Genomic DNA, 25,678 nt, shown 5'->3' on the forward strand with positions numbered 1-25,678 from the left:
GAAGCGATTTAGGGAAATCGCGGAAAACCTAAATGAGGATGACTGGACGCGTGTTTGAACCGTCGTCCTACCAAATAGGAATCCACTGTGCTAACCGCTACGCCACCTCGCTCGGTGTTTGAGTGTAGACGGAGCGCCTAGAACGTAGGCAACCAAAGTGCCGCGCTTGCGTGCCACCTGCCGGCATTCGAGGCGCGCACGCTGCGGGACGGGTAGGGGCGGCCTTGGCCGGGGTCCAGGCCGGTGGCAGCGGTCCGCCGCCCACGCCGGGTCAAGGTGAGCCGCGCTGTGGCCAGGCCGCTGCGCCAGCTGAGCCACCGCCGCTCACCTGCCCCCGCCCTAGGTCACGGCGCCGCTGACTCAGCACTCGCGGTCGCCATTCAAGTGCGTCCCACAGCAACACCTCTGACAGTGGAGCCGTTCGCAATGCTTTGCCCAACCACTATCCTCATGCTAGCCAGCCACTTGGAGTATCAGTATTGAACGTCGAAGTCAGACAGCGTCTTCAGTACCACGAAGCAAAACAATGAATGAAGTTTGCTTCATTGCTAACCTCTAACTGGGAACTTGACAAAAAAAAAAAAAAAAAAGTAGGAATCGTTCGCTAAGGATTCCAAACAAACTTGATTATGTATGTAGACAGTTCATCCATTTTGGGATCGAGAATCGTGACCTTTTTTCCTGTTACCTACATTTATATTGGGAAGACATCGGTCCAAGGGATTCCAGTACCTCCAGCATGTTTTAATTTTAGTAATATAATAGTGACAGCAACTGATGCAGTTGGCAACGACCATTATCACAATAATCAGAATTTCTACATTCAGGCTGACAGGGTCGCAATGGTAAATGTCAGACATCAGACAAGTAATGATTTTATTCCTCAGGTCACGTGTTTCGGACTAGTCTGTGAATGTTTGTTTGACATACAACTCGAAACGTTGTATCTACAAGTAGTAATCCTTCCTGGATATATGATGATCGATATCCGAAACGCCAGCCGGGGTGGCCGAGCGGTTCTAGGCGCTACAGTCTGGAAACGCGCGACCGCTACGGTAGCAGGTTCGAATCCGGCCTTGGGCATGGGTGTGTGTGATGTCCTTAGGTTAGTTAGGTTTAAGTAGTTCTAAGTTCTAGGGGAATGATAACCTTAGAAGTTAAGTCCCATAGTGCTCAGAGCCATTTTTCGGTACCCGAAACATGTTATTTAGGCAATAAAGACAATCCTTGCCTGTCTGAGTTTTACCATTCTGGCCCTGTTAGCCTGAATGCAGAACTTCTGATTGTTTTAATTTCAAGTTTGACGTGGGACGACAATAATTCTTAGTCCACAGGAAGGGCACTTTAAGTTCTGATGAGTGGGTTTCCGAGTATCAAAATAAGTGACATGCATGACATTATCTTTTGACCGCGTTGACGTAGAAGCTTTAATGTTTTACGCCGTCAGGAATAAATTTGAATGTGATCCGTCCACCCATTCCGAGGAAAGCGAGATCTTAACTGGTGGACGAAGAGACAGAGAGTCAGATAAAGAATGACAAAAAATTATTTTCATGTGACTTAATTAGAAATTTACATTTTTACGATTTTTTCTTTGGTTTTATTGTGAAATGTTGCTTTTTGCCAAATTTTGTGATTCTAGGACAACAGGAAAAATCCTTTACGTTTTGGTGAGTGAGTTTCCGACTATCAAAATACGTGACTTAAATGGCCATATCTTTTGACTGCTTTGACTTAAAAGCTTCAATATTTTACACCACCAAGGGACCATAAATCTCAGTGTGTCATAAATTTCAACTTTATACGTCCATCCGTTGCTGAGAAACTGGGTTTTCAACAGTTGAACGGACAGACAAAAACGGACGGCGAAGTGATCTTACAACGCTTCCGGTTTCTCTTTTTTTTTTTTTTTTTTTTTTTTTTTTTTTTTTTTTTTTTTTTTGCAGCTGCGTTGCGGGATGCTAACACTGGGCCATGTTCATATTGTGATTTTCCGGAAACACGGAATTGTGAATTTTTGTTTGTTTACTGAAAATAATACAAAAAGCACACACGATAATATTCTTTTACTGTATCTATCAGAATAATATTAACATTCTAAAATTGTTGTTACGGTGAAAATTGGCCTCCAGTGGTTCCTTGGGCAGAAAGAAATTCTGACTGTAGAGCAGCTGTGCTCTCAAGGGAGAACTGTACCAATCCACATTTCGTATTTTCATTACAAAAAGTTTTTTACGAACGATCTTAAATTGAGAACGCACACAAAAAAAATCACGGGACTACAGCATTTCTTTCGTTAGCAGCAGTGTAGCAGCTGGTTAATTATATTCAGCATTGTATGTCTCATCTTCTTTACTAACGCAATCTTCCGATTTCAGTCAGGTATCCGGCATAGTACCCAGGGGACATATGAGGGAGAAGATTCTTGACGTCTTCTAGCTTTGGTTCTGTAATTTTTTTGTTTTCTTTCTTCCAGCAAGTGCCACAATTTTCGAGTGTTCGGTGTCAGCCACAGAGTGTTTGAATTTAATTACCACTGGACAGGTACGTCATATGCGAAGTCTCTCAGCTTGCTTTCACCTATTTTCCTTAGAAGTAAATAAGTGTTAAGCACTGTGCTGAATATACGTCGTATCCTATTACAAACAAATTTTTACTTAAAAAATGGAATGTAGAAGTATGTAACGCACTGTTACTTTTTAGCCACTTTTATCTTCTCCAGAATCACTGCAAATTTTTAGCTGCGAACCGCAGTCTGCCACTTTCAACACTCGATGAGCAGGGCGCATTATATGACTGAATAAGGAGAGCTCACTTGATACAAGTATCAACTGGAACTACAGATTTGTTCTACCAGCAACAATTTATTTCCATTACTCGTTTGAGTAATGGAAACGGCCGTCAAAGGTGGATTTGTGTGAATTAATACAACATGTATATATGTCTCTATGTCTTTGGGGTAATCTATGTCATTGTCTTCAGTGGTTACAGGTTCTCTTTACTTCAGTGTTTACGCAGTGTGTGTAATGTAAACATGACAAAAAGAGCCTGCAACCACTGGAAGCAGGGTGTAAGGCGCCGACTGGCGGTACCGAAGATCGAACTTAGAACGACAATGTATCGTACTGTACCAACGTCGCTATGCCGTTAATGTATGGCTTCCTGCCCCCCAAAATACTTACGCGAACCCATCGACCACTACAGCTTTAACTAGGTACAGTTTTTAATTTCACAGTCGATGGTATGACTGTGGATCGCTATCTGAGTTTAGAAGATTTCAGTCATAGTGGAGAGCCTAGCGACTACTCGAAGTCTAGCTCGCACCGTAACCGCACTCTCAAGGAATAGATTTAAGACAGATCACCCTTAGTATAGTTACTACTGCGGCAACCTCAACCACTGACTACGCAGCCGGCTCGAATATCGAATAATGAAAGACAGCACCCTTACTTTACACAAGGTCGTGATCGAACAATGACACGATTACACTACGAATAGACACATCCAAACATTCTAATGGCAATGATCACCAATATCAAGCAGTAATTACGAGATAGGCAAATTCAGATAACAACTCTCGTCATCTAAACCAGTAGCCAAATCAAAGCAACAAATCTCTTCAAATGCAGTACCTATTTATATTATGTCGAGATAAATGTCACATCTAGCGTGCAACTGTTCTCCCACACAACGAAATTCTCACAACGCAGTACATTATCTCTGGAAAAGACTCGTAACTTTTCAATTACTTACAAAATTCCTATTCCATACACCGTCGTGTTATGACCAGTTTGTATTAAGACGCTTCCACCAATATCGATAAGAACTGAAGTATTTCTAGCTACTTATCCCAGCGTTGCTATGTAAATAATACGACGTCTCGTACCTCACAGATTTCATAATCTTTGTCCTTGGTGTAATCGTTGATCTTTCCGTAATAAATTATGATTTCAATTATACTATCATTTACTTCGACACTTTTCCGAGCAATGAAATCGTTTTAACTTTTTAGAATATCTACCCTCTGTAGGTTTATCGTGGTTCCACTCAGTCAATGAACTTTTAATTAGGTGAACTTACAAATACCAGCATATACTTGTGTCCTGCAACGGGGTATTAAGATCTCTGGAATTCACCCTTTTATTTTCTCGTAAAATATATATACACACACACCAGATACTAATTAAATACACGTGTGCTTTATGTTAACCCAAGAAAACTTGAACCTATTTTCTCTAGGTATTTCAATACAATTTCATTGACGTAAGTGAGCGAATGCCATCAAAAACTACACCCCGCAACACGTAAATTCAATAATAAAAAATTAAACAAAAACCCTAAGTGCCATCGCCACTTTAAATCTAACCTTAAGTGAAAATTTAAAACAATTCTGAACCTCTTCAGGCGTTGACGATACGCCTCTACTTGAATTCGACCACTCGTCACTTTGGCTAATCAAGTTTTTGTTTATCTGTATGCTCCTTGTAAAAGGTTCCTTTATTTTCTCGTCGCTTACCCACTCATCTACTGGTGCACTCTATCACAATATAGTGAAACAGTGCGTATTTATTCGAGGCAATTCTCGGTCCGCTGTAGGATAGTGGTATTTAAACAACAACTAAGTACATGTGTTCGAGGCTTTCCCTTCTCGACTCACACACCGACCACCACCAGACCACTTCAACAAAACGGCTAACAACCCAATTACCTCTGGGCGAGCCGCGTCCACTAATCGTACAACACGGACAGGCTATGTTCCACCGATTCCCAAAGCCTCAGCACCTACAAATTTACTTCTCTGTCTAACCAGGCTCACGCTGGATTTACCACAGCAAACTTTGTGACCGAAACTGACCACAAGACGACAATCAATTGATATCTCGTGCACCTAAATTCGCCAAAACCGATGTATCACCAGTGACTATTCATAAAATCCCACAGAACCTCTGTATATTCCGTTGCTCAGCTTTGGAAGGAAACAACCTTCACAGCCACTTACATGAGCAGGGGCTAACAGACTAAATAGCCAGGCTGCCTCGGCGAAGTGTACCAAAATTAAAATACTGGTAGTACCAATCAAAACTCGTTTCCCTCTCCCAAGCCTTAACCGCCAGCTGCGGTGCCTCACTACACCACGCAGTGGGTCGCTCTACTATCGGACCTAGACGAACACCGATATATCCACTTAGTCGGTGAGAGGTCGACATGGGAACTAGCTAACTTTGTCATAACATAGGAAACGTTTAAAACGAACAAACACCCAGCGCCACGCCAAATTTTGTCAACTAATTAATTATTCGTTGCTGCTGTTGGTTCTCTACGACAGCGTCCGGCTGCTGCGCGTCGCTGAGGCAGCACATCTGGACCCAGCGAAGGCGAGTTGTTGCATCGCTGAAGTCGCGCGCGCTCACCACCTGATTTCTCGTCGACGTTCGCGGCTCATCTGCAACATATTGTTTTTCCTTAATTCATCGTACACGTATATTTACAGTAACCACCAGGTGTTATCAACTTATCGTGTAGGATGCTTAGCACTAGTAAGGGCGAACGTAACCCGCGCGTTTTGACACAGCACAAGGGCCCTACGGTACTCCAAAGTTATACATAAAACGCATACATGTCTTATTAATACATATAAATCCACTTGTTGATGAATGTTTAAACCTCTGAAATGTTTATTGGGAATAAAATGTATTACAGCTAATAACAGTAAACTTGCAGTTTCAGTTGATGTGAATATCAGTGGCCGTAATGCCTAACCGAAAACGTTAACAACATAGTACAGACATCTGTCAGTAGACGGCAGGTCTATGCCCCGCGTACAAGGAGCAATGAATAACTCAAAAATGGTAGAAATCTTTTACTCAGACTCCCAGTTAAGAGAGTACGGTGGTAATGCAGTCCGTGGATTACCCGAACCAGTATAAATGGGTTGCTTGTAAATGTTGCTCTTGCCAAGCAATCTGACCCTCAGAGGAGCTAAAGCGAGATTTCGGACGCTAGAAGGTGGAGCAGGTAGGTTTTCATTAAGATAGTAGCAATACGCATATTTGTAAGTTCAAAAAGGGTTCAAATGGCTCTGAGCAATATGCGACTTAACTTCGGCGGTCATCAGTCCCCTAGAACTTAGGACTACTTAAACCTAACTAACCTAAGGACATCACACACATTCATGGCCGAGGCAGGATTCGAACGTGCGACCGTAGCGGTCGCTCGGCTCCAGACTGAAGCGCCTAGAACCGCTCGGCCACTCCGGCAGGCTATCTGTAAGTCTAGCAGGTATTTCTGTGTAGCCTTCTGATTTGAGGAACCTGCCAGTTTAACCCGGAACGCAAATTACTAAAACGTCCGCAAAACATCGTGTAAACTACTCCAGTTTGCAAAATAACCTGGTAAGTATAATGAACGTAACGATGAATGTAATTCATGAACACTCACAAACTTGAATCGTCTCGTTGCCAACTATAGCAAGAAAGAAGTTTGTGCTATAGCTTGAAACTCAGCTCCCGTGTATGTTTACGCCAAAGGGTTAGGGGAGATCCATTCTTTACGTTCTGCGGTAGTTCGTGCGTCATGGCGAAGAGATTTGTATCTACGAATCGAAACGACGCTATGCGGTAGTGGTCTGCTATGGTCGTATTCCGCTTGGAATTATGACGTGAATTCTTCGCAGACTGAGTTGGATTCTTTATCCTCCCGTTGCCGCGTTCACCACCTCAGTGGTTCGTCTCCTACTGCTTATTTGAAATCTATTTTCCCTGTGAATAACGTCAATTCTTCTTTTTTCATTTTATGCAGCGATTTTGACACAGAACACATCAGAGCAGCATGGTAGTAGATAAGGACGTAAGAAGTGACATTTCTGCTAAAAAAAAGAATGATACAACATTTCTCCTCCCGTATTTTTGAAGTACTTATGTGAGAAAAAAAATAATTGTTTTGGAAATGTGACTGCATTTCCATTTTATCCACTGTAACGATTTTGAAAGTTCGTCGATGGATATAGCCTCTGTTCGTCTTTGTCTCGACTCTATAACTTCATTAATTTTTATGTAATTATTTTATCACTTCATTAAGACCTTCCCTCTTGAATTTTTGTGGCAGTTCATTTGAGACTGTGTATTAAAATACGTTATTGTTCAAATTAAAATCCCAAACTTAGCTGTCGGAAGGCAATGTTTACTGTAAGATTAAAAGGTAAATGTGTCACCAACCTGAAGGTTGCTTTGATCACCACAGTGTTCTGCTAGTAATGGTCCTACTGGATGAAGGTGATACGCCGTTGCCTCCCTCTAACATTCGGACTGACTCACCCAGACCGTTACTGGGAGACTTGCAATTAAAGATCGACTTCTAACCAAAGTGATGCTCGGCATTTGTCAGATTAGCGAATTCCCCGAGTTGCAAGTAGTGATACGAGACAAATGGCAAACAATGTGTTGATTAGGGTCGGACCTTAGAACTTCGAATTTGTAGTCTGGCATTTTACCACATATTTTATGTTTTACACATCATTTTTTACTACTTACTGATGAACTCGGTGGTCGCTCAAGACTTTGCTACTGAACCGGACAACCACGTCTGGATGCAGCCGAAACACACGCACCGCCCATCGCACACGCCCTGCCACCACATACTGCAATCGCCCAAACTCACCCACGCTGAGCTGGATTTGGGAGCAGTGAAACTACAGCCGAAGTTTTTCCCGAGGATATGGAGCTCTTCTATACGTTTAGATGATGACGGCATCCCCTTGGCTAAAATATTCCAGAGGTAAGATAGTGCGCCATTCGGTTCTCCGGGAGGAGATTACTTAGACGGTTGTCGTCATCAGGTGTAACAAAACAGGGTTGTACGTATTGGAGCGTGGAATGTCAGATCCCTTAATCGAGCAGGTAGGATAGAATATTCAAAAAGGAAAAAGGATAGGTTAAAGTTAGACATAGTGGGAATTAGTGAAGTTCGGTGGCATGATGGCCATGACTTCTGGTCAGCTGAATACAGGATTATGAACACGAAATCAAATAGGGATAATGCAGGAACAGGTTTAATAGCGAATATGAAAATAGAAACGCTAAGCTGCTATGAACAGCTTAGTGAACGCATTATCGTGGCCAAGATGGAAAAGAAGCCCACGCCTATCACAGTAGAACAAGTTTATGTGCCAACTGGCTCCGCAGATGATGAAGAGATTGAATAAACGTTTGATGAGATGAAAGAAATTATTCAGATAGTTAAAGGAGACGAAAATTTAATAGTGATGGGGGTTACGGAGTTCAACAGTAGGAAAATGAAGACGAGTGAATATAGTAGGTGAATATGGATTGGGCAAAAGGAATGACAGAATAAGTCGTCTGCTTGTATTTTGCACAGAATATAATTTACGCATTGCTTATAATTGATTTGAAAATCATAAAAGGAGGTTATATACGTGGAAGAGACCTGCAGACCTCGGAAGGTTTCAGGTTGATTACATAATGGTTAGACAGATTTAGGAACCAGGTTATGAATTATTTATAAGCCAGGGGCAGATGTAGACTCTGACTACAATTTATTGATTATGAACTGTATATTAAAACTGAAAAAAATGCAAAAAGTTAGAAAATTGAGAAGATGGGATCTGGATAAGCTGAAAGAGCCAGAGGTTGTTGAGAGTTTGAGAGAGAGCATTAGGCAACTGTTGATTAGAATATTAATACAGCAGAAGAAGAATGGCTAGCTTTAAGAGACGAAACAGTTAAGGCAGAGGAGGATCAAACAGGTAAAAAGACAAGACCTAGTAGAAGTCCTTGGATAACATGCAAAATATTGAATTTAACAGAATAAAGTAGAAAATTTAAAAATGCAGAAAATGATGCAGTAGAAAAGAAATACCAACGCTCAAAAAAGAGACTAACAGGAAGTGCAAAATTGATAAGCAGGGATGTCTAGAGGGAAAATGTAAGATTAAGAAGTAGATGCCACTAGGGGACAGATATATACGGCCGACAGGAAAATTAAAGCTCCTTTGCAGAAAACAGAAGCAGCTGTGTGAATATCAAGAGCTCAGAAGGTAAACCAATCCTGAGCAAAGACGGGAAGCTGAAAGGTGGAAGACGTACATAGAGGATCTCTCAAGGAAGATGAAACTGAAAGCAATCTTATAGAAAAAGGAAGTGGACGTACATGAAGGTGAGATGCGAATTGTGGTGCTGCGAGAAGAATCTGACAGAGCTCTGAAAGACCTAAGTCGGAACGAGGCCCCGGGAGTAGACGATATTCCGTCACTACTACTGATAGCCTTCGGAGAGCCTGCCATGACAAAACTCTGCCATCTGGTGTGCAAGATGTGTGACAAGGAAATGCCCTCAGACGTCAAGAAAAAAGTTGTAATTCCAATTGCAATGAAAGCACTTGCTGACAAGTGTGAACATTACATTACTATCAGTTTAATAAGTCATGGTTGAAAAATAATATACTATATATACAGAAGAATGGAAAAACTGGTAGAAACCAACCTCGGGGAAGATCAGTTTGGATTTCGGAGAATTGTAGGAACACGCGAGGCAATACTGATCCTGCTACTAACCTTAGATAGTTTAAGGAAAGGCAAGTCTGCATTTATAGACTTAGAGACAGCTTTTAACAATGTTGAATGGAATACTCATTGAACGTCTGAGGGTAGCAGGCTTTAAATACAGGGAATGAAAGTCTATTTACAATTTTACCGCTAGCTTGAACGGTAGCTCTGTGTGAGTCGAGTCTAGATAGCAATATCACAGCATGGAAGGGCGTCTATGTGTGGAGTCAAATTAAACCCAGACAGAGGGAAAAAAGTGAGTAAATTGTTTACTCCTTCAAAAGAAGTCGCCGTAGCTGTTGATGCCTTTGTCGCACTGTGAGACAAGAGGAAAATGCCGTCATTGAAAAATGTTTGCGGTTACCTACAGAAAATAATTTGTACTCTTGCGTCACCTGATCAAAAGTAGTTGACTATACTTCTCTGTTCGATATCATTCATATTTTGACGATGCTTCTTTGAAAATTCCGTATCTTGTTTCTGTTGTATGAGTTTTCGAGATCATTATATTGTTTGGGACATGATACTTGAAATTTTATTCATCCTTTCATATTTTTTTTCTTTTATATATAGAAAAGCTACTTCTTTCATTTTCGTGTCACTTTTGGAAACTTTAATTATCTTATGAAATTGTAGTTATTTCTTTCGTCAGTAGCCGGGAAACAATTATACATTTAACTTTAACCAAATGATGAAATTTCATTATCAAAAGTTATGTTTAGGAATATATAATTGTTTTTTCCCCGTAAAATATGTTTGTGGACTTTCTTTATAGTTGTCAAGCCAACGGCCTTGCCGCAGTGGTAACACCGGTTCCCGTCAGATTACCGAGGTTAAGCGCTGTCGGGCTGGGCTAGCACTTGGATGGGTGATCATCCGGTCTGTCGAGCGCTGTTGGCAAGCGGGTTGCTCTCAGCCCTTGTGAGGCAAACTGAGGAGCTACTTGAATGAGAAGTAGCGGCTCCGGTCTCGGAAGCTGCCATACGGCCGGGAGAGAGGTGTGCTGACCACGTGCCCCTCCATTTCCGCATCCAGTGACGCCTATGGACTGAAGATGACGCAGCGGCCGGTCGTTACCGTTGGGTCTTCAGGTCCTGTTCGGGAGGACTTAAGTTTTTTTATAGTTGTCAACTAAGAGTTGCTGTAATGTTACCATACAAATTCTGTCCACTGCTATCTTTGTTTACTGTATTATAATGTTTTTGAGGCACTCTCTTTGTTGTGTTGAAGGAGGACGGACGTGAGAAGCGAAGTCTGTGATTGCTTCCAGGTTAAATAATGTGAAGTTCTTTATTGTGAAATGCGCACTGTACGACCAGACTGTATCAAGAATGTCAATGATTATATTACATCTCTGACAGCAGGAAATATAAAACCAGACCATCTTAAAAACACTGTTTAGTTGGAAAGTGACAATTTTAACCCAGTTTCATTTATTACGTAAATGAAGAGAACCATACGTATTAGTGTCCAAGCAGAATTCACGAATAAACTGCCATTATTCAGCGTTAACAGATTATGTTTTATTCGAAGCGTGTGAAGACCAGGGCGTCTGAAGGAATCGTACTCCGAATGTTACAGGAAAACGAGCTGAGGCAACAATTTTAGAGGAGAGATCAAGATGAGTATATTTCGTTGACTGCTAATTGATGACACTATTAACTTGGGATCAGCATCCCTACAATTCCGTTTTCCCGCCTACAATATTATACATTTCTATGTTAGTTGACGCCGAGAGAAATGTTGAAAATTACTTATCTTTAACTGTCACCGTGATTATTCAATTAAGGGAACTGGGTTGTTAGAATATGGAGTCATGATTGTACCCAGCGTGCATCTCTCCGTCCGAAGCAAATCGGTGGTCACGGTGGGCTCACATGTTGCCAACATTGTTTCAACTACGCTGCAGGTATTTCGCCGGGAAGCCCTTTACACATCGTCCATAGAGTCCTGATCCTACCTATGTGACTCATATTTTTGGAGCCCTGAAGAGAGGCAAACGTGGCCGCCGATGTACTTTGGACGAAATGTTGCACTCCTTGGTATAATCACGGTTTCGTAGACAGCCGCAAATATTTTCCATGACGGCATTGAGCGTCTCGTCTCACAATGTGATAAATGTATAACAGTTCCGGCGATTACATTTCAAATAACAGTTTATTTACTTTTTTTGAATCTGTCTTTTACATTTGGCTGCCCCTATATGAATTCTGTTTAGCATGTGTGGGCGAAAGAAGGAAGGATGCTCCGAAAGACTCCGTCTATGTCCGTCCCCCGTCGCCCCCCCTTGGTTTGGGTGAGTTACGATACAACTTAGCAGCAAATAGTGACCGCAATGACTCAAGACGCACTTGCAAAAGCTTGGACGTATTCGAATATCGTCTGGAGGTTCGTCTTTCGTCTAGTGGGAAGCACACTGCACATTTGTGAAAAGTAAATTAATACGTGTAAAGTATGTACAGTTGTATGATTCTTTTGAAAATAATTTGCAGCTCACGTTGTAGTGGCCAGCGTTGCTGCCTCTGGATCACGGGGTCCCGCGTTCGATTTGTGGCCACGTAGGGGATTTTCTCCGTCTGGGGACTGGGTGTTTGTGTTGTCCTCGCAGTTGGCGAGGCTGGCAAATGGTAAGATTGGGAATTTGTACGAGACCTGATAACACGCTGTTGAGCGCCTAACAAACCAAAAAATCATATTTTGAAAACAAAAACTTGATAGTCCCACGAGTAAGTTAAAATTCACCCTAAGTTTCTGTCTTTATTAATGTAGAAAATGTACTGCTGAGGAATCACGTGATTGTTTTTTGAAGCATCCTGTACTTTTAAACAACGTTATTGTTAAGCTGATGCGACGAAATGGATCCCAGAGGAAGAGGAGAACGACTGAGTTGCACAAGCGAATAAAAAACTGCGTTGCATTTGCGAGTGTTCCGACAGTGCTTTACTGCACAAAACGAAGCGCAATTCGTATGCCCAATAAGGACCAAGAGTGTCGTGTCTTGTACAGTAGGGCACTGTTCAGAGGCTGTCAGTCTCAGCAAATGCGACGAAGCGAGCGCCACGGCTGCGTACAGTGGAGTCCTTGATTGCGTCTGGCATTCGACAGCCGTCGCTCACTCCGCTTCTCTCGACGTCGCCTTGCGATTCCACCCTAGCTTCGACGTGCGATCGCTAGCACCACAGCTATGGCTGAGTAACACGCACCTGTTAATGACGAGAAACCAGCACAATTTGATGTATCTTTTCTTGACCTTTAGAGAAGTACTCTTAATTTATCTATTTTGTAGGAATACGTGAAAATACGTGAAAAACGTAGAGTGCAACCATTAACTTAGCCTAGAGGGCTGATGATCTCACGTTTTCTAGCAACGGCAAAAAAATGTTCAAATGTGTGTGGAATCTTACGGGACTTAACTGCTAAGGTCATCAGTCCCTAAGGTTCACACTATTTAACCTAAATTATCCTAAGGACAAACACAGACACCCATGCTCGAGGGAGGACTCGAACCTCCGCCGGGACCAACCGCACAGTCCATGAATGCAGCACCTTAGACCCTAGCAAACGCACACTCACTGAAATTGCAATACAGTGAGCAATGACGCAAGCACAACACTGTTTTGGATTTGAATGTTCGGAAGAAAACAGACAGTAAAATATTGAGCGGACCTACAGTATTGGCGTCATAAGTCATTCAGGACTGTACAAAGAAAAAAAGAAAGAAAACGAAAGCTGGGAAGGCATACACCTTAATACTCCATTCTGAATAGGGTTTTTAATGGCTTTCCGGTTTTCAAGCATTTGTCACAGTATGATAGCCCACAATGCTAGAGAAGAACTAGTAGTTCGAATAGGAAAATAAAAGGAACGTCACATAAACAGGTCAGTTGCTAATAATAGAATCTTATGTGTAGCTGGAGATCCCACATAAGCGCTAACGTTTTCTGCCCTAGCCTCTTGCTAAGTCGCTCATGGAATTTATTGTGTATACACAATTGATATTGTTGACTATCTGCAGCATGTCCGTAGCTTCTGTTACCTTACTATGTGTTGGGAGGGACGCAAACACGGCCATGAAGATCCCTGTGTGCCACTACACGCTCAAATACCAGTTGCTCGTGAACCTCAGCCAGCATATTTATCAAGAAATCTGGTCAACAGCCCTTATACTCCACAAAGTAATTTTTCTTTCGTTGCTGAGTAGTTATAGGTCTGTAGATCTTCCAAAATAATAGCACCCTTCCCAACCAAGAAATACTGACGCAACATGAATTCAACGTTCTTTCTAACATGTGGCATATTTGTGGGATTAGCCGTTCTGAGATAAAGAATGTCATGATATATTTCGAAGTAATCGCTAAACTAGGTATTGTATAGAGGTATACGTTTCAAAAACTGGCCCAGATATGTTCCAGATTCGTCTAGCACTAAAAACATAAATTTGTTTTGCGAGAGAAACAGCACAACTGTCTCACTAAAGGCCGATTGTAAGCGTGCGGTCATATCATTGATTACTGCTCATATCTCTTCCGTGCCCTCTTTAAATACGTGACTGTAGTCCTTGCAAGTACACGTCTAAAGCTCTGCTTCCCGAGCTCGAATCCGTCCGGCGGATTAGTGTCGAGGGCCGGTGTGCCGGCCAGCCTGTAGATGGTTTTTAAGGCGGTTTTCCATCTTCTTCGGCGAATGCGAGCTGGTTTCCCTTATCCCGCCTCAGCTTCACTACGTTGGCGAGTGCTGCGCGAATACTTTCTCGACGTACGCGTACGCCATGATTACACTACCACGCAAACATTTGGGGTTACACTCGTCTGGTGTGAGACGTTCCCCAGGGGGAGGGGGGGGGGGGGGAGGAATCTACAGCGGGCCGAATCGCACAATAACCCTGGGTAAGGCGTGGGGCGGCGGTGAGGTGGGTGGACTGCTGTGGCCTGTTGTGGTGTTGTGAACCATTGAGGGCTACGGCAGGACGAAGCGTCTCCGTCGTTTCTAGGTCCCTGGCTTAATATGCATACACAATACATACGTACGAATTACGGTTAAAGAGTAATGACTAATGGGACTTGCCCATTACCGGATGTGTCTATGGCTTGTGCTCCATGGCCAGTAAAGTCATTTCCAAACGGTCGCAAATCATGCTGAAATATACTATATAGCTATGATACATATGCTCCGTCTGGAATATGTAGACGAATAGTTATACAGATATTGCTATTTTCTTGAAAAGTGAAATTTTAAGCCCGTGGCTGTGTACAAAATAGAGGTTGACTCTTACTGAGAAGATAACAGCAACCAGCCACTTTTTATAATGCTATTTATTTATTTAAATAGCACCGTTACCGGTTTCCAACTGATAGGTTCATCATTAGACGGCTTGTTCGCGTTGAGATACATTTCACATTAGCTTTCACTTTTTGATCTCCCAAATGATGAATGTAAAATGTGACTCAATGTGAAGAAGCCATCTGATGATGAACCTATTGGTTCGAAACCGGTAACGGCGCTATTTAAGCAAATAAATAGCATTATAAAAATTGCTGTTTGCTGTTATCTTTTCTGTTAGAATCGACCTATGTTATATAGATATTATTACCTTTAAATACGTATGCTTTGTGATGGACGTTAATAATCACGCACGCCGGTGTGTCTCTTGGGAGATGTGAGCCCGTGCGGACTTGATGCTTTCGTGTGAAATGTCAATACAAGCAAAATGTACGACAAATGATAAGGCTTCACGTGTGGATGAGCATTAGATTCGTTATCGTGTTGTAGCGTCTACATACATAAACCCGTGTCCCGAAGGCTGTGTATGCTCTCGTTAATAAGGACAGTGTGCCACGGAGTTATTATGGGCTCTGCATGTCAGGACGTGACCTATCTATTACAAAACTGTGCCCATGAGGTAAAATGACTAGTGGATACCAATTGTCTTTAGCACACGGCCGCTGCGTACAAGTAATTGTAGACTGCATAGAGGAGTTCTCATTTATGGATGTTATTTCTGTGGGGGGAAGATTCTGTGCTTAGCCCTGGGTGTTGCAAACGCTCACACTTAACTGTAGGCAATAACCCGTGCGTTTGTCTTTCCGTGTGAGGAAAGACATTGCCAACCAGAAGAATCGCGCCTGTTGTCTGAGGTCCAGGATGCGCAGCTAGCGCAATGATAATCCCAACAGGACCGAACAATTTTAGAAATTTTACACTCTGCACGTCAAAAAATCTACAACTTGCAACTGCTGTACGTAATGCGCAGATCCATAAGAAACACTTAGTATGTGCGCCGCCTATTGCTCGTCACACGACGATCTTCGTGGAATATTTTTTCCATGCGTAGCAATGTGAGATCACTGGGAAACTCAGCAGTCTCGTCCTTTGTTGAATTCCTGTAGCCATCTGAACGCAAGTTTCCGTGGAGTACAGTTCTCAGTAATGAGTGATGCATTCCGCGTAGATCGTCCTCAGTGGACGTCTTCTTGGCCTACAAAACATACACAGCTGCGTGTTGTTCAGGTGTGGTACCCCCTGTAACGCAGCTGACATCTACCACTGGTAACAATCTACTAACTGTCCATAGCGCAATATTTTTTAGCTGTTACCTATGACCCAAAATGTATTGTCACGCTCTAAACACAAAGGGGTGCAAAATTAAAATGGTACGCAGTACTCTGGCGTTTGATACTGATTTACTGCCTCACCCTCGCGATAACAAGCTGAAGTATGCGAAAAAGATTAGGGTTCAAGCTTCTGTTGACGAGGTGGTCATTGGAGACGGAGAAAATTCTCCAATTGGGAACATTTGGGAAGGCAATCCTCAAGTTCTTTTCGAGGAAATATTCGCAGCTTTCTCTTTAAGAATGGGGGAATTCTAAGTCTGCACAGCTGAAGGAGGGGGAGGGTTTGAGCCGCCTTCCTGCCGAAAGCAAGTCTAGTTTCTCACCACTAGGCCACCTCGATAAGCTGATAATTTAAAAGAAGAGGAAACGAAAACAATACAGCGGAAAGAAAAAAAAAACATCCTACTTCATTGGAAAAAATCGCAAGAAAAATATTCATGGCACTCGTAATCAGTCTAAGAGGCTGAAAGGGTGTTCAGGAGACATTGCGCCGAGAAATGACTGATAAGAAAAAAATTCTATACGTCTCACTGTATCTGAGTTAATCAGCATTGAAGTTAGCCAAGGAGGTCGTCGTGTACGCAAATTCATGCAGCCCGCCAGAGGCTGTGGCAGCAGACATGTGCTTCATTTGGTTTCCTCAGTTCGAAAATGTAGCATTTGCTCACCCACCTTAAATTCATCCCTTCCAAAAAAGGCGAATTTTAACTGGTAATGAGCATTTCAATAAGTGGTAACTTGTAAACCCACAAATTTCTGCGCATTACCGCTTTTAGCGGGTGCACGTGCTTGAATTCGCACGCGCAACTACCTGGTAGCCCAACTTCAATGCTAAATACCTCGGGAACGGTGCAACGTCTCGACTTTTTTTGTAAAAAATTATTTCTCAGCACAAGCTCCTGTGCAAAACCGTTACACAAGGTTTTCAGATTGTTTCCGACCACCCTGTATTTAAGACCGAGGAGTATGCAAAGTTCAGTGCGGGAATAAAAAATGCAACAACAGACAGATAACTATTATTTACTTACTGCGCGTACACAATCTAGTAGGAATAATGTTTGATTAAGTTGGTAGGTGATTTGCGGATGTGCGCCGTACGAAATATACAGTAAGTCACAGTTGCAATTAGGACTGTTGAAATGGCTCTGAGCACTATGGGACTTAACATCTGACGTCATCAGTCCCTTAGAACTAAGAACTACTTAAACCTAAGGACATCACACACATCCACGCCCGAGGCAGGATTCGAACCTGCGGCCGTAGCGGTAGCGCGCTTCCAGACTGAAGCGCCTAGAACCGCTCGGCCACAGCGGCCGACAATTAGGACTGCGGCTATGAAAGATAAACACTGACGAGCCAGAACGTTATGGTCACCTGTCTAATAGCCGTAATGTCCATCGTTGGTACAGATATCAGAGGTGACGTGTCGTGGCATGGGAGCAGTGAGGTCATGGTACGTCGCTGGAGGGAGTTGGCACCACAACTGTCCCCACAAGTCGGCTAATTATCGTGAATTCCGGGGAGGGGCGATGAGCTCTGACGCCACGTCCAATCACATCCCAGATGTGTTCGATCGGGTTCAGATCTGGCGAGCACCACATCACCAGGAAATCGCCACTGTGTTACTCGAACCACTCCATCACACTCCTGGCCTTGTGATAAGACGCACTACCTTGTTGAAAAATTCCACTGCCGTAGAAACATGATCGTCATGAATGGGTGTACGTTGTCTGAAACCAGTGTACTCTTTGGCCGTCATGGTGCCTTGCACGAGCTCCAGTGGACCCGTCGATGCCCCCGTGAATACTAGAGCATAATGGAGCAGCCGCCAGTTGCCTCCATCCCGCAGTACAAGTATGAAAGAGCTGTCGCTCTAGAAGAAGACGTATTCACCCCCTCTCGTCGGCATGACAAAGAAGGCATCGGGATTCATCAGACCATGAAATTCTCTGACACTGCGCCAACGTCGTTCTGACAGTCACGGGCCCATTTAAGTCGTAGTTGCCGATATCACGGTGTTAACATTGGCACATGCATGGGTCGTCGGCAGCGGAAGCCCATCGTTAGGAGTGTTCGGTGCACAGTGTGTTCAGACACACATGTATTGTTCACAGAATTAAAGATTGGTGTTAGTTCCGCCGCAGTTCGCCACCTGCTCTATTTTACCAGCCTGCCTAGTCTACGACGTCCCACATCTGTAATCAGAGGTGGCCGCCCAAGTCTGGAACCGCGCGACCGCTGCGGTCGCAGGTTCGAATCCTGCCTCAGGCATGGATGTGTGTGATGTATTTAGGTTAGTCAGGTTTAAGTTGTTCTAAGTTCTAGGGGACTGATGACCTCAGAAGTTGTCCCATAGTGCTCAGAGCCATTTGACCCATTATTTGGCCTCGCAACCCCACGATATCTGGACGTGGTTTCACTTTGGTTCCGCCACGTGTTGAGCACACTCACCGTAACACTACTCGAACACCCGACAAGTCGTGCAGTTTCCGAAATAATCGTACCGGAGCTCCAGGTCACCACAATCTGAGATAGAGCGGGCACACGAACTGCACGCTCACTGATGCTACATGCACCGTGCCCTTTTCTGACTAGAAGTCATTCCTCGCCAGATGACGCTGCTATTGCCTGGCCGCATTTATATGGATAGTAGGTCGGTGGTCATAATGTTCCAGGTGATCAGTGTAAGTCATGAATTATGTTTACAAAACCACTGCATTTATTGAAAATAGTCCCCCCGCCCCTGAATCAGAACACTTGTGAAATCATTTTAGAAGTGTTTTGAAACAGTGATTTTAGTCCTGTATTGGAATCGCGTTTTGAACTGAAGTACAGATTCCCTGGATGTTCTTAAATGCGTCATAATCGTGCCCTTCATCGATAATTTCAATTTCGAGAACAAGCGGAAGAATACGGTGGATGATCCAGGACTGTTATCCGTTTTCTGGCCAAAAACTCACGAACTTTGCTCTGTGGGTTGCGGAATTGTCGTGGAGGACAACGAGGAACCAGCATCTCGGTATCTGGATTAAATTCGAAGAATTCCCGTCCAAGGACACTAAACTTGACACGTAACTTGATGTTGCCTCGCTGCTCTGCCACCATTTTCCGACGAGTGTCAGAGTACTGTTACATTCGCGACCAGCATGCTTGCTGAAGTGATGCTAGTGCTTTGATCTTCTACACGGCTGTTGTTGAAAGTTCAAGGATCGTAACGCCACAGCTCTCCACAAGATGGTATTGAAGTTACGAATTTCACACGAGCAGTCCTAACGAACTGGGACTCACATAGTACTAAGTGCTGCCACGTCTAGCAGTTATATCCAGACTGGGCGCCGAGTGGAGGTAAACTTTTGCCATGGATGAGGGGAAATCATTCCATGCTGACTCGGCTGTATGGCATAATTCATGAACCGTAATCGCTGGCGGGTGACGGTGTGCCAGGGTCTCGGCGTCACACGACTAGAGGCTTTCAGGTGGTGAAAATTTGGAAAACTTCCTGGTTAGGGCAACATTCGAACACAGTCTGCATCGAGGAAGGTCAAAACAGAACACGCCAATACGATATTGCGTAATCTTGTTGAAACAAACGTTACGAAGACCCCTAACCACAGTAATCGTGTTCCTATCCAGTGACACCTTGTACCATTAACTCAGTTGCTGGGCCTGTGTGACGATGAAGGAAGCAGTCTCGTACCGTTAGTTCTCCTTGTATCCTCCACACAGAGGTACGTGGAGGCATCCATGCATGAAAGGGACTCGTCTGAAAAGACAACATTTTGCTACTTCTGAGTCCAGTGTCGGGGTTTCTACTGTGCCTCTGCTTACAGCCTCAAGGGAACTCGCAACAATCTCGCCATGCTGGCAGTTCTCGATGTTCCAGGCCCAGTCGTATTGTCTGCGTTTATAGTTTTATCACTGGAAACAAGCCTATATCTTGACTCAAAGTGCGTAACGTGAGTGTACAGTCTTGCACCTATGAGCGGACAACATGAGTGTCTTCACTGGCGCTGGTGGAGTATGGCCGATGAGAATCTGCAAGGCGTTGAATCCTGTGCTACTGGAGTCACTGCCTCCATATTCGAATGACAGTCGTGGGACCCCGACCAAAATCAGCAGCAATTTCAGGCAGGCAAGGTAAACCGCCGTCTTGAGAGGCCATGACTCTGCCGCTGTCGAATTACGACACGTGATTGTGGACGTTTCTGTTTCTTATGCCTGGTCCACTCGTGATGTTTTGTCGTCAGTCTTGTACGATCACGCAAGACTGACGACAGGACTGACACAAATCGCGCAGCTACGCTCTACAAACTTTCGTTCAGTCTTTTTCTCAGTCGTTCCGAAATAATCATGGGGAAGAACTATTAGTGACGCCAGCTGCGCTACGTCCTCTTAAACTGAAGAAGAAAACAAGGTCCGCTCGTCGTTGACTATGGTCTCGAGATTGGTTACTGAAGAAAGAGACCAGGAAATTGGCACAATACCTTACGTGTGGACATAGAACCGTACAGTAAACTTTACCAGAAGTTGAGAAAGAAGTTAGTGTCATGAGGTTGGCTATCGTCCCTACAAGAGACGTTAAGATTTTTAGTGACTGACGGGAACTACTAGCGCCATGAACTGTTTAATTCTGTATGAAGGACGCAGTAAATAATGGTTGTTCGTCACGAAAATTAAAAGTGACATTTATTACTGAACTCCTTCCAGATCCTTCTATGTCTGTTGTAATCTTTGGCATTCAAGAAGGGAACTAAATGAAACTACCACAAAGATGGTTTATAAATTTCTTACGTTCCAGCTCCAGATCTTATGGTCGCTTTTATTTTCGCACTCTCTTTGCTGTAAACAGTTCGAAATGAGTTGACCTTTATAGTGACAAAGTCTTATGTTACTTCACGATCCACTTCATGCTACTTATTAACCAAAGTGGCGTATGCCTAATTTCTTCCTCTCTTGGTTACTGTAATAGTTAGATTTTACTTGTCAGAGCGAAACAAAACTTTGGTACAGCTCTACGAACTCTGTGAAAAATCCGTGAGTCCACTGTCGCAAGCCTGCCATTTTCTTTGGCCACTACACACTCTAAAACGACAAATGGAACCTTTAGCTTCACAGAGAATAGATTGGAAGCAGAGCTAAATTTGAGCGATAGCACAAACCTGCGTCTACATGCACAGGATTTTCGATAGTCTTGCATGTGCACAAAGCTTCAGCCAATCAGTCTTCTGCAACTTTGTCAGACTTCATTCACATTAAGCAAGACTCTCAAACTTCCATCCACAAGCAATGTTTTATTTGACAAACCTGGCATGACCACGCAAGACTCGCGACGAAACGTTACGTGTAGGGGAAGCTTTACTCGAGGCATTACGCGAGTTTCCTTGAAAATAGCATTCAAATAGTATCTCTGAATGACAAATCCACATCATTATCTTTGCTTATTTATTTATTTACCTATTGCTCATCTAGCCTCACTAGATAAGGGCCTTAGAGCCATATCCTTCGTTTGACAAGGCACAACAAAATGGCTCGAAGAAGTATGGGACAAGGCACAACACATGCCAAAACAGTATTACATAATAATCAGAACAATACTAATTTGCGTTTTTAATAAAAATAATAATAGGTAATAAAAATAATAATAACATTGACAATAAAATATAAGGTGCGATCAAAAAGTTTCCGTTTGGGGGCGTTGCTGCAGCGTATATGCAACGCAGCCCGACTCCGATGCGAGTGTGTACGCATCGACACTTACGTAAAGGCAAAGGATTAATGTGGCATTCGTGTCTTTCCCACGTGCGTGCTGTAAGTGAGGAAACGTGAACTGTGGCGATGTTATTACGAAATGCGCCCAAACAAGACAAAAGTGTTGCTGTGTTCTTCTTGGCTGTTGAAGAACAACCACCGGTAGACATTCATCGGAGAATGGAGACTGTGTATGGGGAGAAACTACGACTTGCAATTAAGGCTAAACGTCCGGGAAAACTACGATAAGAGGTGCGGCTGCTTCGTGATAACGCACGTCCACACATTGCAAAAGGCGTAAATACAAATTACGCCAACTCAAGTGGGAGACACTCGAGCAGCATCCCTATAGTACTGACCTCGCCCCGAATGATTATCAAGCCTTCGGTCCCTTGAAGAAGGTCTTGAAGGGTCGGCGATGCCTGTCGGAGGAGGATGTCCAGCAAGCAGTTACGGACTTATCCACGTAGCAGGACACGATGTTTTACCAAACGGGTATCTTCAACCTGGTGTGTCGGTCAGATGATTGCATCAGTGGCCACGGCGGTTTTGCCTGTGTGAAATATCAATTGTGGGCTGTAAGGCCATAGAAAGGAAACTTATTGATCGCCTCTTATAATAGAGGGCATGAAGGGTGATACTTACTAGTTTAGCACATTAAAAGCTGTATTTAGTAGTATTAGAAGTGAGAAAGTTAATGTAAGGAAAAGGTTGAAATGAAAGTCACAACGGCTTTTAGGAAAGAACAGAATTTTACTAGAGTACACTGTAGACAAATGGGAGCGAAAATTAGTGGGGAAGGGAGGGATGACGAGAGTGAACTGGAGACAAATATTCGGTAGGAAAAGCTATGGTCTTAGAATTTAGACCATTAGTTGTTGTCTTTTGAAGTTAGAAAGGATTTTAAATTCTCTGATATTTTGAGGAATATTGATTCAAAGTTGGGTTCCTGATACAGAAAATGATTTAGAGGAGATGGCAGGATGGTGTAGCAGAACGGAGGGGATTTTACTTTGTCGAGAACGAACATTCCTGCAACGCTGTTTAAATAACAGTTTAAGAGTTATCGATACACTACTCTCCATTAACATTGCTACACCACGAAAATGACGTGCTACAGACGCGAAATTTAACCGACAGGAAGAAGATGCAGTGATATGCAAATCATTAGCTTTTCAGACCACTCACATATGGTTGGGGCCGGTGGTGCCACCTACAACCTGCTGACAAGGGGAAAGTTTCCAACCGATTCTCATACACAAACAGCAGTTGACCGGCGTTGCCTGGTGAAATGTTGTTGTGATGCTTCGTGTAAGGAGGAGAAATCCGTACCATCACTTTTCCGACATTGCTCCTCGCGTTGCTCGAGATCTAATTACTGTTAGCAGAATATGGAATCGGTGGGTGCAGGAGGGTAATATGGAACGCCGTGCTGGGTCCCAACGGCCTCGTATCACTAGCAGGCGAGATGACAGGCATCTTAACCGCATGGCTGTAACGGATCGTGCAGCCACGTCTCGATCCCTGAGTCAACAGATGGGGACGTTTGCAAGACAACAACCATCTGCACGAACAGTTCGACGACGTTTGCAGCAGCATGGACTATCAGCTCGGACACCATGGCTGCGGTTACCCTTGACGCTGCATCACAGACAGGAACGCCTGCGATGGTGTACTCAACGACGAACCTGGGTGCAAGAATTGCAAAACGTTATTTGTTCGAATGAATCGAGGTTCTGTTTACAGCATCATGCTGGTCGCATCCGTGTTTGGCGACATCGCGGTGAACGCACATTGGAAGCGTGTATTCGTCATCGCCATACTGACGTATCACCCGGCGTGATGGTATGAGGTGCCATTGGCTACACGTCTCGGTCACTTCTTGTTCGCATTGACGTCAGTTTGAACAGTGGACGTTACATTTCAGATGTGTTACGGCCCGTGGCTCTACCCTTCGCTCGATCCCTGCGAAATCCTACATTTCAGCAGGATAATGCACGGCCGCACGTTGCAGATCCTGTACGGTCCTTTCTGGATACAGAAAATGTTCGACTGCTGTCCTGGCCAGCACATTCCCAAGATCTCTCACCAACTGAAAACGTCTGGTCAATGGTGGCCGAGCAACTGGCTAGTCACAATACACCAGTCACTACTCTTGATGAACTGGGTATTGTGCTGAAGCTGCATGGGCAGCTGTACCTGTACACGCCATCCAAGCTCTGTTTGACTCAATTCCCAGGCGTATCGAGGCCGTTATTACAGCCAGAGTGTTTTTTTTTCTGGGTACTGATTTCTCAGGATCTATGCACTCAAATTGTGTGAAAATGTAATCACATGTCAGTTCTAGTATAACATATTTGTCCAATGAATACCCGTTTATCATCTGCATTTCTTCTTGGAGTAGCAGTTTTAATGGCCAGTAGTGTAAATAAGAGTGAGTGCAATAATACGGCAAACACAGGGAATGATAATCTCTACGCTTATCGGCATGTACCATGATAATTGTTTGTAGGCAGGAGTGATTTGTTCGAAATTGCGTACGTCACACAGAAGCATTCATCGCCAGTTCCAGCTGGCTTAAGTTCTCATACGAAAGTCCTTGTTCAATTGGATTACCATGTTCCAGAATGGGGTAAAATAGTGACGATACGAGTTTGTTTTTAAGCTCGACAAGAAATATATTTTTGTACTTCTCTTGTGAATTAAGTGACGCTGACACCACCTTACACACTGCAGTCCAATGTAAAATTATCGCCTAGTTCTTTGCAGAAGAAGAAAAGGTTACTTCTGTGACCAGTAAGCGACTGTGAGCGACTAAGATTGCTTGCGTTTTTGAAGGGTCAATTTTGATTCCTAGGGTCTGCCACCACTCTGACGAAGCAAGTAAGTCAGCATTTACGTGCTCGATGTAACGGGAGGGTTTGTTGGATTTACACTTAAGCCGTCGGCACACTGTAGTAGATAGCTAACGTTGACATTGCGCACTACGAGTTTTGTGACGTCACTTCCTGCTGTTTCATGACGTGAAACACAAAATAAATTCTGTCATTTTTCAGGAACGTGCCATGTGAAGCAGAACCGATAAGAAGCACGAATGCTCTTTGCGTCACAAGCAGGACTTGCGAGACGCCATAATGTATTTTTCATGCTCAGCTGAAGCCCATATTTGGCGAGTTTTATGTTATATCTAACTTCCATACGACTGTAAGCTCTTTCTAAACACTAGCACATCGATTCTCTTTCGAACGTGTCGTTTCTGTTTCGATTCGTTTTAAAAAAGAAAAAAAAAACATGTCGTTGTTGATATAATTCCTCAAAATTAAGTGTCAGTGAGTACCCTAACATAAAATATAAGGTCACTCCTGACAAAACTTCATCGCGACGTAGATGGTAGGAGCGTGACGTTATGAAACAATGGGTATTAGTTTCGCTTCCCGTTGTATCCGTATTTTTTTCACCTTCGCATTTTCTAGAAGGATGGGACACACTCTTATTAAATTAATAGAAATAATTTCCATAGTATTTGTTGTTATGTAAGTATAAGTGAGCTCCTTGTCAGTAGTGAGTTGCTTACATTTAAGATTTTGTGAACTTTTATGAGCTGATGACTAGAGCTGCGCTTTAGCAAAACAACGGTTCAGTAATTTTGGTGCACTACGTAAATGCCGTAGTAAATGGTAGGATTACCAACAGTATTGGTAGCGCTAGTAAAAAGAGAGACATAAGTGAATGTGTAAGGAGAGAAACTGGGAGCCGACGA

The 25,678-nt window shown here is 43.4% G+C and overlaps 1 protein-coding gene and 1 pseudogene across 1 annotated transcript in view; both read left to right on the forward strand.

Annotated features, from left to right (window-relative positions):
• LOC126364614 (uncharacterized) overlaps nt 1-25,678 on the forward strand; it is a 411,746-nt gene that overhangs the window by 247,397 nt on the left and 138,671 nt on the right. The window lies entirely within an intron of this gene.
• Nucleotides 10,342-10,459, forward strand: LOC126291313 (5S ribosomal RNA; annotated as a pseudogene).

Source organism: Schistocerca gregaria, chromosome 1, assembly GCF_023897955.1.
Source record: "Schistocerca gregaria isolate iqSchGreg1 chromosome 1, iqSchGreg1.2, whole genome shotgun sequence".
NCBI classification, from domain to species: Eukaryota; Metazoa; Arthropoda; class Insecta; order Orthoptera; family Acrididae; genus Schistocerca; species Schistocerca gregaria.